This window comes from Tenrec ecaudatus, unplaced genomic scaffold, assembly GCF_050624435.1.
Source record: "Tenrec ecaudatus isolate mTenEca1 unplaced genomic scaffold, mTenEca1.hap1 Scaffold_266, whole genome shotgun sequence".
In the NCBI taxonomy this organism is placed as follows: Eukaryota; Metazoa; Chordata; class Mammalia; order Afrosoricida; family Tenrecidae; genus Tenrec; species Tenrec ecaudatus.
Window position 1 is genome coordinate 439,766 of NW_027458836.1, and position 12,989 is coordinate 452,754.

At 45.3% G+C, this 12,989-nt stretch overlaps 1 pseudogene; it reads right to left on the bottom strand.

Annotated features, from left to right (window-relative positions):
* The window catches only part of LOC142436427 (ninein-like protein), a 97,689-nt pseudogene that overhangs the window by 9,495 nt on the left and 75,205 nt on the right, over positions 1–12,989 (bottom strand).

Consider the following 12,989-nt stretch of genomic DNA (forward strand, 5'->3'; position numbering starts at 1 on the left):
ACCCCTAATGCCGATATCTACATACAAATATAAACCGTGGTGAAAAGTCCACCTGAAATTATTACTGAGTCATGAACATAGATATTGTATTTGTCTAGGAAGGCCCTAGGATCATTTCACTGTACTAAACTATGTCCACCTGTCATCACCATCAGGTGTGATGCGGAGTACTTTCATACAGGGAATAAGGTGGTATGCCACGATGGCAGAGGTAAGAAGGATGGGTGTAGCAGCTGCTCACTGTGGGGTGGGCAATGCTGCCACATACATACGTGTTCTACCTTTTACGTCTGAGACCAGGCATTCAGGTATGAGAGGGGCTGCCTGCATGGGAAGGTAGGCCAGGGCCCTTTACATATGTGTCATGTCATGGTCAGAGACCAATTAGGTTCATCCACTCTTGGCTTTCTGGAAAGTGAGGTTGATTTGAGAATACGCCCCACTTTCTATCTCAGTAACTTCTACACTCACTTTACTGAGAGGAAACCACTCATTCTGCTATGTGAAAACTGGGTCACAAGCTCAAAGGTCCTAAGTTGAACCTGGACAAGCCTTTACCTCTGTACATCATTTGTTCTTTCTGCAACTTAAAGTTCTTGCTGAATCCTTCCCAATTCATTTGTCAACGATGTGTTTTCTTCAGAAAGCCTCTGTAGCTCGGCTCTGCAAGCACAATTGACAATCAGAAGTAAGTTGGGAACCATGTGCCCATGGTTGGTATCAATGCGTAATACTGAATGTGAGACCTTGGGGCATTCCAAAAGCTATTCCCTGCTAGTGAATCCCGGCAGGGATCTAAGAAACAAGAATGAACAGAGCTTAAAATATATGCACACATTTTCCTCTTTAGTGAGACTGTCACCTGCTATACTCCAAGGTCATCACTGGAAGGAAAAACTGAGGAAGAAACACATATTGATTTATGGAGCGGCCTGATGCACAGTGAATACCTCAGCAGAGAAAGGCAGGTGTCACTATCTACTCCATGACCAAGGCTACCCTGGGCCACATTATTTCCTGACAAACAATTCTTAAAGAATCTCTGCCGAAGAGGGGGAAGATGGCCGACAGGGACACCCGCATACTCTGAGAGCTCCTCCAAACAAAGCGGGATTGGCGACCAGGTAGCTGAATAGTAAGAGTCTGGTGAGTGAAATATCCCCCTGGGACAGCACCCCAGTCCTACCCCACGTATTTGTCCGGAGCAGGGGTCTAGGTCAATGAGGACCGGACTAGTGGGACATCTCTGGCCACTAAGCTGCCGTGAGCTCACTGGCGACCGGCTTAGGCTCCATCCCCAAACGGACGCCAGCCCAGAGCCACTTGCCTGCCCTGCCTACACCAGCGGCCCACTCCCCACTCCCCATACGCGGATCTCCACTGGGAGAGAAGCTTTCCTCTCCCGCAGTTCCCCTCTCCCCGCAGGGCAGCGATCTGCCCTCGGGCCCACGTCCCTCCCTCCATTCATCCAAGCTCAGGGGAGCGGACCCGCGGGTTGTCTGGCGACCCCCACGGGGGACCATCCACCTGCACCGCTGCCACGGACCTCTCCACCTGCCCTCCGTGCGCTGGCCTCCCACCCCCGCCCGCCCCCGCCAGCCCCTGGCAGCCTAGCGCCAGCTCCACTCCTGGCGGGGACCCTGCGCTGAGCACTTCCCGCCAACAGGAGCCATAGCCCAACCCGCGCCTGTCCCGGACCCTGAGCTTCCGCGGAGCACCGCGCCCCGCGCTGCTGAGTCTGCCCACCAAGGGCCCCCCCCTGCGCAAGGCACAAGAGTAGGTGCCCTCCCCAGGGTGCTGAGGGGACCCCGGCAGCCGCGACTCTGAGCCTGAGCAGAAGAAGGGCGCCATTGCCCCCTGCGGTTTCGCGCCAAGCCTCCTTTGCCGGCGCCATTACCCCCCGCGGTTTCGCGCCAAAAGGGCGGAGAGCGAACACCATTGTTCCCTGCAGTGTCCCGCAGCTGCCTGTGCAGCTATCCAAGGCCCCCCCCCCCGCGCCCGCTCACAGCCCGGGCAGATCAAACACTCCACCTGCAGTGGAGCCTGGGTCTCGACTTTGCAGTCCCTGAGGAGCCATCAGTGAGCTCCAGCCAGCTCTCACCACCTGGGGCCCTGTTGGGTCCCCAGTGCCAGCCCTAAGCCTGCCGCAGCCTTCCCCAGACACCCCAGGAGACGGCACAGTGGCCTGAGCCTCCACACAGTAAGGTTACTCCTGTCTCCCAGAAGCATGGGGCCTATTAAAGGATCAAGGAAAAATCAACAGACCACATCACTCCCAACAAAAAAATCAGAAAAACGAGGCACTTTAACAGACCTAACGTCACTCATAGAAGAAACAGATATAGATCAGCCACAAAAGGAAATCTTCAGAACTCTGCTTGCAGTAATACAGGAGCTAAGAGAAGCAAACCAAAATAAGGATGCAACGATAGAAGGGATGAAATGCACAATAGAGGGGATGAAGTCCACAATAGAGGGGATGAATACTATCCACCAAAAGGAACTGCAGAAACTAACAGAGGAGGTAGCAGAGGCCACACAAAAGGTCACAGAAGCTATATCTAGGCTTGAGGAGGCTGAGAACCGTATCAGTGAACTCGAGGACGCTCAAACCAAACGAAGCAAGCGAGAAAAACAATCAGATAGGAAAATTAAAGAAACAGAAGACAGCCTGAGATCAATGACAGATGCTATGAAGAGGAATAATATTCGAATAATCGGTCTACCGGAACACAACATAACACACAAATCGACCGCCAAGATAGCAAAGGAATTCCTGGAAGAAAATTTCCCCAACCTAACAAAGGAGAATCCGACTCTCATACAGGAAGCAGAGAGGACGCCGGCTAAGCTAAACACCAAGAAGAACACGCCAAGGCATATAATTGTAAAATTATCCAACTTAGAGGAAAAAGAGAAAATTCTTCGAGCATCAAGAGAAAGGAAGACAGTCACATACAAAGGAGCGCAGGTAAGGGTATGCTCAGACTTATCAGCTGAAACCATGAAGAGGAGGAGAGAATGGAGCAGCATCTTCCAAATTCTGAAAGATAAAAATGCCTCCCCCAGAATCCTATACCCTGCCAAGTTATCCATTAAGATAGAGGGTAAGATAAGGGTCTTCCAGGACAAGGAAGAACTCAAAAAATATACTGCAAGTCACCCGACCCTGCAGAACATACTGGCTGACTCACTATGGCCAGAAGATCAAGCTCCAACTAGAACCTCCAGGAGACCACCATATAGCCCATCTCCATCTAGAAGCCAACATGCCAGCAACACGTACCAGGACAACACGGTCTCAGATGGAAAAGAGGACAGGATAGAAACCCTCCACTCAAACGCAGTACACTGATATGAAGGAAGATAGGCAAAGACCCAAAACACAAAACAGAATATGGCAACCATGAAGCCAGAGATTGTAATAATCACTTTGAATACAAATGGGCTCAATTCATATGTTAAAAGAAAGAGGCTGGAGGATTGGATTAGAAAACATAACCCATCAATCTGCTGCCTGCAAGAGACACACCTTAAGCAAGCAGACAAGCATATGCTGAGAATAAAGGGCTGGAAGAAAGTTTACCAAGCAAATGGTAACTCCAGGAAGGCAGGAGTGGCTATCTTAATCTCCGACAAAATGGATCTCAAGATCCAAAACATAAAAAGAGACAAAGAGGGACATTACATAATACTCAAAGGCTCAGTAAACCAGGAAGCAATAAGCATACTGAATATTTACGCACCTAATAATGGTGCGGCAAATTTCGTCAAACAAACTATTAAAAAAATGACAGAAGAAATCACGGAAACAACAATAATAGTGGGGGACTTCAACACTCCACTATCAGAGAAAGACAGGTCACAGGGAAAGAAGCTCAGCAAAGAGGCCAGAGAGCTAAACAATGTAATTAGGCAACAGGGCCTGATAGACATCTATAGAGCCTTTCATCCAAAAGCAAAAGGTTTCACATTCTTCTCCAATCCACACGGATCTTTCTCAAGAATAGATCACATGCTGGGGCACAAGGCCAGCCTGAGTAAATTCAAACACATAGATATTATCCAGACGTCTTTCTCAGACCACCATGCCATAAAGCTGGAGATTAATAGGAGGGCACCCAGAAAAGCAAGGGTCACCAATTGGAGAATAAACAACGATCTCCTGCGACATGAATGGGTTAAGGTCCAGATCAGAGAGGATATCAGGAAATTTCTAGAAACTAATGAGAACGAGCATACAACATATCAAAACTTATGGGACACTGCAAAGGCAGTTATCAGAGGTAGCTTGATATCACTGAATGCATACATGAAAAAAGAAGAAAGGCGTATGACAGATATGTTAACACAAAACCTCCAACAACTAGAACAGAGTCAACAGAACTACCCCTCCAATAGCAAGAGAAAAGAAATAATAAAAATCAGGGCGGAGTTAAACCAGTGGGAAGACAAAAGAACAATGCAAAGGATTAACGCAACTAGAAGCTGGTTTTATGAACGAATTAATAAAATTGACACTCCCCTGGCAAAGCTTACCAAAGATAGAAAGGAACAATCATCAATAGCCAGGATAAGAGATGAATCGGGGGCAATAACAACAGACCCCAATGAGATAAAAAGGATAATCACAAAGTACTATGAAGGTTTGTATTCTAATGAATTCAGAAACCTGGAAGACATGGATAAATATTTAGAAAAACAATCTATCCCTAGATTATCTGAGACAGAGATCAAGAACCTCAACAAACCCATAGCGAAGGAAGAAATAGAGAGTGTCATCAAAAACCTACCAAGGAAAAAGGCCCCAGGGCCAGATGGCTACACAGCAGAATTTTACCAAACATTCAGGGAAGAGCTGACACCGATCCTCCACAAAGTATTCCAGAACATAGAAAAGAACGGCAAGCTCCCAAACTCATTTTACGAAGCCAGCATTACTTTGATACCCAAACAGGGAAAAGACCCCACAAGTGTAGAGAATTATAGACCAATATCTCTAATGAACATAGATGCAAAAATCCTTAACAAAATATTGGCCAATAGAATACAAAGGAACATCAAACATATCATTCACCACGACCAAGTAGGATTCATCCCAGCGATGCAGGGATGGTTTAACACCCGAAAATCCATCAATATCATACACCACATCGAGAAGAAAAAGGATAAAAACCATATGATAATATCCATAGATGCAGAAAAAGCATTTGACAACATCCAGCATCCATTCCTAATCAAAACACTCATGAAGATAGGATTGGAAGGTAAGTTCCTCAAGCTCATACAAGCTATCTATGAAAGACCAACAGCCAACATCATAGTCAATGGAGAAAAGACAAGAACAATACCACTGAAAAAGGGTACAAGACAAGGATGCCCCCTGTCCCCTCTTCTATTCAATATCGTTTTGGAGGTTCTGGCTAACAACATAAGACAGCGGAAGGACATCAAAGGGATCCAGTTGGGAGAGGAGGTGACATGATCCTATACATTGAAGACCCCCAAAACTCCACAGTTGGAATACTTACAGCAATAGAGGAATACGGAAGGGTAGCAGGATACAAGATCAATAAACAGAAGTCGGTAGGGTTTCTATACACATCGGACAGGGCCATGGAAGAGGCGATTAAGAGGGAAGTACCCTTCACAGTAGCCAAGAACAAACTGAAATACCTAGGAATATACTTAACAAAAAATACTAAAGACCTATATAAGCATCATTATAAAACCCTATTACAGGAAACCAAAAGTGACCTTCACAAATGGATGAAGCTCCCCTGCTCATGGTTAGGTAGGCTGAACATAGTAAAGATGACAGTTCTTCCTAAAGCACTCTACAAGTTCAATGCTATACCAATCCAATTACCATCAACCTTCTTCAAAGAATTGGAAAAACTGACCACCAACTTCATATGGAGAGGGAAGAAACCCAGAATTAGCAGAGAACTCCTCAAGAAGAAGGACACAATTGGAGGACTCGCCCTGCCTGATTTTAATGCCTACTACACAGCTACAGTGGTCAAAACAGCATGGTACTGGCACAATGATAGACACTCAGACCAGTGGAAAAGAATAGAAAGCCCAGGAGTAAAATCATCAGCATATAGACAACTGATCTTCGACAAGGGCCCCAAAAACGTCAAGTGGGAAGCAGATGCCCTCTTTAATAAGTGGTGCTGGAAACAATGGATATCCACATGTAGCAAGTTGAAACAAGACGTCTACCTCACCCCATGCACAAGAATACACTCAAGGTGGATCACAGATCTAGAAGTCAAACCCCAAACCATCAGGACCATTAAGGAAGGAATCGGGACTAATCTCAGAGCACTGGCCCAGGGAGCACATAGGCTCACTGCAACAGGGAAGGGGACACACACAGGTGATCTGGAAATCGACAAATGGGATCTAATAAGAATAAAACACCTGTGCACCTCGAAAGACTTTGCCAAGAGGGTGACAAGGCAACCCACAGACTGGGAGAAGATTTTTAGTAATGACACGTCAGACAAAGGGCTCATTACTAAAATCTACAACACCATCATGACCTGCAAAAAGAGGAAAACAGTTAACCCCCTAAGGAAGTGGGCAAAAGAAATGAGAAGAACTTTCACTAGAGAGGAGATCAATATGGCCAATAAATATATGAGAAAGTGCTCGAAGTCCCTTGCCATAAGAGAAATGCAAATCAAAACAACCATGAGATACCACCTAACACCCCTGAGGCTAGCCCAGATCAGTAAATCAGAGAGCAACAAGTGTTGGAGGGGCTGTGGTGAAATAGGAACCCTCCTCCACTGCTGGTGGTCGTGCAGATTTGTACAGACACTGTGGAAAGCAATCTGGCGATACCTAAAGAAAATGGAAATTGATCTACCTTACGACCCAGCCATCCCTCTACTGGGCATATACCCGGTTGAAGCAGCAAATAAAACACGACCAGTCATATGCGCTCCAATGTTTATTGCGGCACAATTCACAATAGCAAAGACTTGGAAACAGCCTAAGTTTCCATCGATAGACGAGTGGATTAGCAAACTTTGGCACATACACAAAATGGAGTATTATGCAGCATTGAAAAGCACCGATGAGCACATGAAACACGTTATTTCATGGGAAGAGCTGGAAGGAATTATGCTAAGCGAGGTAAGCCAGTCCCAAAGGGACAGGTACAAAATGAGTCCCCTGAGGTAAGTACAATCAGCATGACAGAAATGGGGCATTAATCCACCCAAGGGGAGGGTATTGTTTATATCTCCACAGGGAAAGTGGGACCAGACTTCAACCCAGTGTCGCAAGGTGTGAATGCATTATCCCGGCGTGGAGGACGGAACCGGTGGAGAGGTCTGGGAGGCAGGCCCCAGCACCATAAATTAAGTGGATTCCTGCCCCTCCCCCGAAAAGAACTTGTTCCAAAGGACGACATTGACCCTGCAGCTATGGGAGATGGTCATATTTGACCAGAGCACACGGGAGCAGATGAAGGGGCAGGAGGAGAGAGTGGAGCACAGCCTGGCCCACCAGGCCGTGATGATGATGTTCCTGAGTAGAGCAGCCAGTCCACAGAGAGAACAACATGGCTGGCCCTACTATGAGACATGATGCCCCTCAGTGACTAAGGGCGATACAGGGGACAGCACCGGAGACACAGTGTGGGAATTGCACCTGACCAGATCCCACCACACCGAGGCAATGCACTGGGGGAGTGCAGCGGAACAGCAAGGGAATGGAGTGGCAAGGTCCCCAGGGAATGCTGAAAGTGGACTTTGGGGCCAGGGCGTGGTGCCCCAACAGACTGGACTGGAAAACGCTCCTAAGGGCCAGCAAAGATCCCTGAACTAACTACAAGCTTTTCTCTTGTGAACTGTTTTGTTCTGTTCTTTTTCAGTGGTTTGTTTTGGTTGTTTTGTTGTCCGGTTATATACTGTTGCTTTGTGTTCCTCTGTCTAGTTTTCGTGCATGTTAGTGACTCCACAGGTCTGTCTGAATAGGACAGGCTGGATGAACTATCTGGAGGAAAAACAACGGGACCGACAGTTCCGGGGGGACTTGGGGTGGGGGGTAGGGGGGGTAAGGAAGTGGTGTTAACAAACCCAGGGACAAGGGAAAAACATGGGACCCCAAAGGGTAGAGAAGGGGGAGTGGCAGGCCTGGTGGGAAATGATCAAGGGTAAGGTTGCTTAGAGAAGAGGTATACTCTAGCCCAGGTGGCAATGAAGCATGGTAGTAGGGCAGGAGGAAGGTCAAGGGAGATGGAGGAAAGAGCTAGGAGTCAAAGGGCATTCATGGAGGTCTAGACAAAGACATGTACATGCAAATATATATAGGAGGTTGGGGAAATAGATCTTTGTGTCTATATTTATAGGTCAAATATTAAGGTGGCGGAAGGACCTTGGGCCTCTACTCAAACACTCCCTCTATGCATGAATACCTTCTTTTATTAAATTGGAATTCTATGATGCTCACTCTCCCGACACAACAGCTGGAGCCAACATGGGTGAACAAGTAAATGTGGTGAAGAAAGCTGATGGTGCCGGGCTATCAAAAGAGATAGTGACTGGGGTCTTAAAGGCTTGAAGATAAACAAGCGGCCATCTAGCTCAGAAGCAACAAAGTCCACATGGAAGAACACACCAGCCTGTGTGATCGAGTGGTCCCAAAGGGATCAGTTACCAGGCATCAAAGAACAAAAAATCATATCATTGACTGCACACCTCCATGATAGGATCGCTGAAGACAAATGGGTGCATAAGCAAATGTGGTGAAGAAAGCTGATGGTGCCCGGCTATCAAAAGAGATAGTGTCTGGGGTCTTAAAGGCTTGAAGGTGAACAAGCGGCCATCTCGCTCAGAAACAAATAAGCCCACATGGAAGAAGCACACCGGCCAGTGCGATCACGAGGTGCCCAAGGGACCAGATATAAGGCATCATGCAAAAAAAAAAAAAAGATATAAGTGTGTGTATGTATGTGTATTTATGTGTATATGTATATATGTATGTGTATATATATATTATATTAAATGAAGGGGGAAGTGCAGAGTGAAGACCCAAGGCCCAAGTGTCAGCCAATGGAGATCCCCTCATAGAGGGGCTTAGGAGAGGAGATGGGTTAATTAGGGTGTGAGGTAGTATCGATGAAGAACACAGCTTTCCCCCAGATCCTGGATGCTTCCTCCCCCCAACTACCATGATCCGAATTCTACCTTGCAGGGCTGGATAGGACAGAGGCTGTACACTGGTACATAGGAGGGTTGGAGATACAGGGAAGCCAGGGTGGATGATACCTCCAGGACCAAGGGAGTGAGGGACGATGCTGGGAGAGTGGAGGGTGAGTGAGTTGGAAAGGGGAAACTGATTACAAGGAGCCACATGTGACCTCTTCCCTGGGAGAGGGACAGCAGAGAAGGGGGGAAGGGAGACCCCGAATAGGGCAAGATATGACAAAATAACGAGGTATAAATTACCAAGGGCATATGAGGGAGGGGGGAAAAGGGAGGGAGGGGGGGAAAAAAAGGAGGACCTGATGCAAGGGGCTTAGGTGAAGAGCAAATGCCTTGAGAGTGATTGGGACAGGGAGTGTATGGGTGTGCTTTGTACAATTGATGTATGTATATGTATGGATTGTGGTAAGAGTTGTTGGAGTCCCTAATAAAATGTAAAAGAAGAAAAAAAAAAAGAAAATGATTAGGGCAAAATATGTACAGATGTGCTTTATACAATTGATGTATGTCTATGTATGGATTGTGATAAGTGTTGTATAAGCCCCTAATAAAATGTTTAAAAAAAAAAAAAAAGAATCTCTGCCAAGACAACACAAGTGATTTATGACAGGCAAGTATTTTTACCAACAAAAAAATCCCTAATGAGCTTTGAACCCATACTTTCTGTCCTGAACACATGTCGATATTTATCCCCCCAACTACGTCTTTGTCTGGCATCTTGTTAGATTCTAATTTTCCCAATCTAAGTAATCAAGGTACTATATAACCTTGCCATGCTTATCTTATGCATTATGTTCTAGTATCAAGCACAAATATGTCTCATCTGACTTCATTTGATCTCATGGGGCACTAAGGGAAAAATAGAGAAAAAGAAGTCATGGGAACTTTAAAAGCAGCAAAGGGTTTAGAGTAGGGCTGTCAAATAAATGGGACATGAAATTTGAAATGGTCACTCTGGCTCTAGTATGGGAAACAGACTGATTCTAGGTGTGTACACTGTGTTAGGTGGAGGTGGAATTCTACTTTTGGCTGCTTGGAGCGCAGATACACTGAAGATTGCTCATCCTATCTGCTGAACAATTAAGAGACTATGTGAAGCCAAGTATGTAACTGCCCTCACAGAAGTAATGGAGAACACACTCAGAGCAGAAGACAATGGATGACTAGGGGCTCCGAAAACGTAGACAATTGTGTGTGTCAAGAGATTCCACCAAGAGTCAAAAGAGAAGCCAAAGGCTGTGGAATTTCATATTGGACAATGACATACTGGACAAGAGACTCATCTCTAAAATTTACAGAAAATTGAGTATCTCAACAGAAAGAGATAGACAATCTAATTTAAAAAATCGTCAAAGGATGTGAACAGATCCTTCACCAAAGAAGACATTCAGGGGGGCAAAAATATATGAAGAAATGCTCCTAATCATTAGCCATTAGAGAAATACACATCAAAATGAGATACGACCTCACCCCCCAAATTAACTGGAAGGTTAAAAAAAACAACAACAGATAACAACAAATGATGGTGAGGGTGTGGAAAGACTGGCACTTTCATACACTGCCGGAGGAACTGGGAAATGGTGCAGCCACTGTGGCAGGCAGTATGGTGCACCCTGAGAAAGTTGGGAAGAGAAATACCATGACACATCAATCCCTCTACTTGGTATGTGTCTTCGAGAAATAAAAACTATGACACAAATAAATAGATACAGACCCATGTTCATCAAAGCATTATTCACAATAGCAAAAAACAGGAACAATCTAAATGCCCTGCAGTGGAAGAATGGATGAACAAACTTGGGTGCAATAAACACACAATGAAATGCTATGCAACGTCGAAGAATAACGATGCACCTGCAAAGCCCTCACAGAGGGATGGACACGGAGGACAGTACGCCGAGTGGTATTAGTCAAAAACAAAAAGGACAGATATCGTATGAGACCACCACTATAAAAAATCAACAGTAAGTTTTCTTATGGAAATAAAAACATTCCTTGATGGTTGCAGAGGATGGAAAGGGGGGGGGGGGAAGGTGCGGCTAGAACACAGGCAAGTGATAGCCTGGGCGGAGGGGAATGCAACACACAGGAGAAACGATGGAGGCAGGCAGGCGAGTACACCGGTAGTTTGCAAAAGTGAGAAACTACAGACGCAAACACTGTTAGATTCAAAGTCCTACAACAGTGGGGGGATTGGGGAATCTACAAGTGAGTACTTGGACATACACACAGGCTGAACAGATAGGAGACTTTTACAAACATATATATGTGTGTGTGTGTGTGTGTGTGTGTGTTTAAAAGAGAGTATTTGTATATTTACTTTTACTGCAAATATATCCATGAATGTGGTGGGGCGAACAGAGGACAAAATTATGACAACTTCTTAAATATAAGCAGATACTCTGAAGGAATAAGGTACTGGGCTTTGGGGGAGTGGTATCACAATAGTTGCAGGGGACAAAATGATCCATTAGCATATCATAGTTCACAAAGACAGTGCTCTACATTCTAATCTGGTAAGTAGCAGCGGTCTTAAAGGTCTCTGAGCAGCCGTCTAGGGTGCAAGGACTGATCTCTCCCTGTCCAGAGCAGAGCAGCGGGGTGGCAGTTAAACAGACACAGGGAAAACACTTAGTCGAAGGGACAGTGAGAACACCGGTCTCCACAATCCTGGGCCCAGAAGAACGGGGTGATACCTGGCGCCACCACCACCAGCTCTGCATAAAATCACACTAGAGAGTCCTGGAAAGAGAAGAAGAACCTGTCAATCAAAATCCTAAAAGAAACCAGGCTTACTGGTCAGACAGCATCTGGTAGCGCCCCTAAGACCGTGCTCCCTTGGGTCTGGACTTCAACTCACTACTGTGTTAGAAAAGTCAACCGTTAAAATGAGATGGGGAGCATTCACCCAAAGACAGAAGGCTAGGAAAGGAGGAGAAAAGGACATAGAAAACAGGGAAGTCGTGGACTAAGGGGGGGCATATTAAGGGGACTGGAATGAATGAATGGCATCAAAATATGTATGAATTGCAGAGTGTTAAAGTATGATCTGCTCTGTAAACCTTAATTCACAATAAAAACTTCATTAAAAAAGAGTTGTAGTTGAGTTTTGCACAAGACACATTGTTTCTTATGTCAATAAAAAGGTAAACATTATTATATCTTAAAATCTAAAAAATTCCATTCCATACAAACATATTGCATTGACCCAGAACTTTCATAGCAGTAGAAAAATGCAGGCAAGAGAATGAAAAATAAAGTGCAAATGAAATAACTATAGCTCTAAGCAACAATATGGAAGACTCTCACAAACAACATATGGTAAGAAAGGACGGATGGTATGCTTCTTTTATATAAAGTGCAAAAACAGGCAAAATTAAGGAGTTAGAAGTCAGGATACTGGCTATGTGTGGGGAATCCAGGAGGGTTCTATTTCTTGTTTTGGGTGCTGGTAAAACGATCTGATCAATTTCTTATAAAATCATAGCAGTACACTTTTTTATTGCATATAACATTAGAATATTTTAAAAAATACACACCTAAATACACCAAAGATATGTGATCATGAATGTATCAGAGATAAAAAACATCCAGATCACTACTGTGGTTGGCAGATTAATGACCTCCTAAAGACTGTTCTGGGAAGCCATGGTGGTGCAGTTGGTATTGTATTCATCTGCATTTCACTCTAGGTTGCTAACTGGAAAGCCAGCAGCTAAAAGACCCACCCACTCACTGCTCTAAAGGAGAACGATGGGGCTTTCT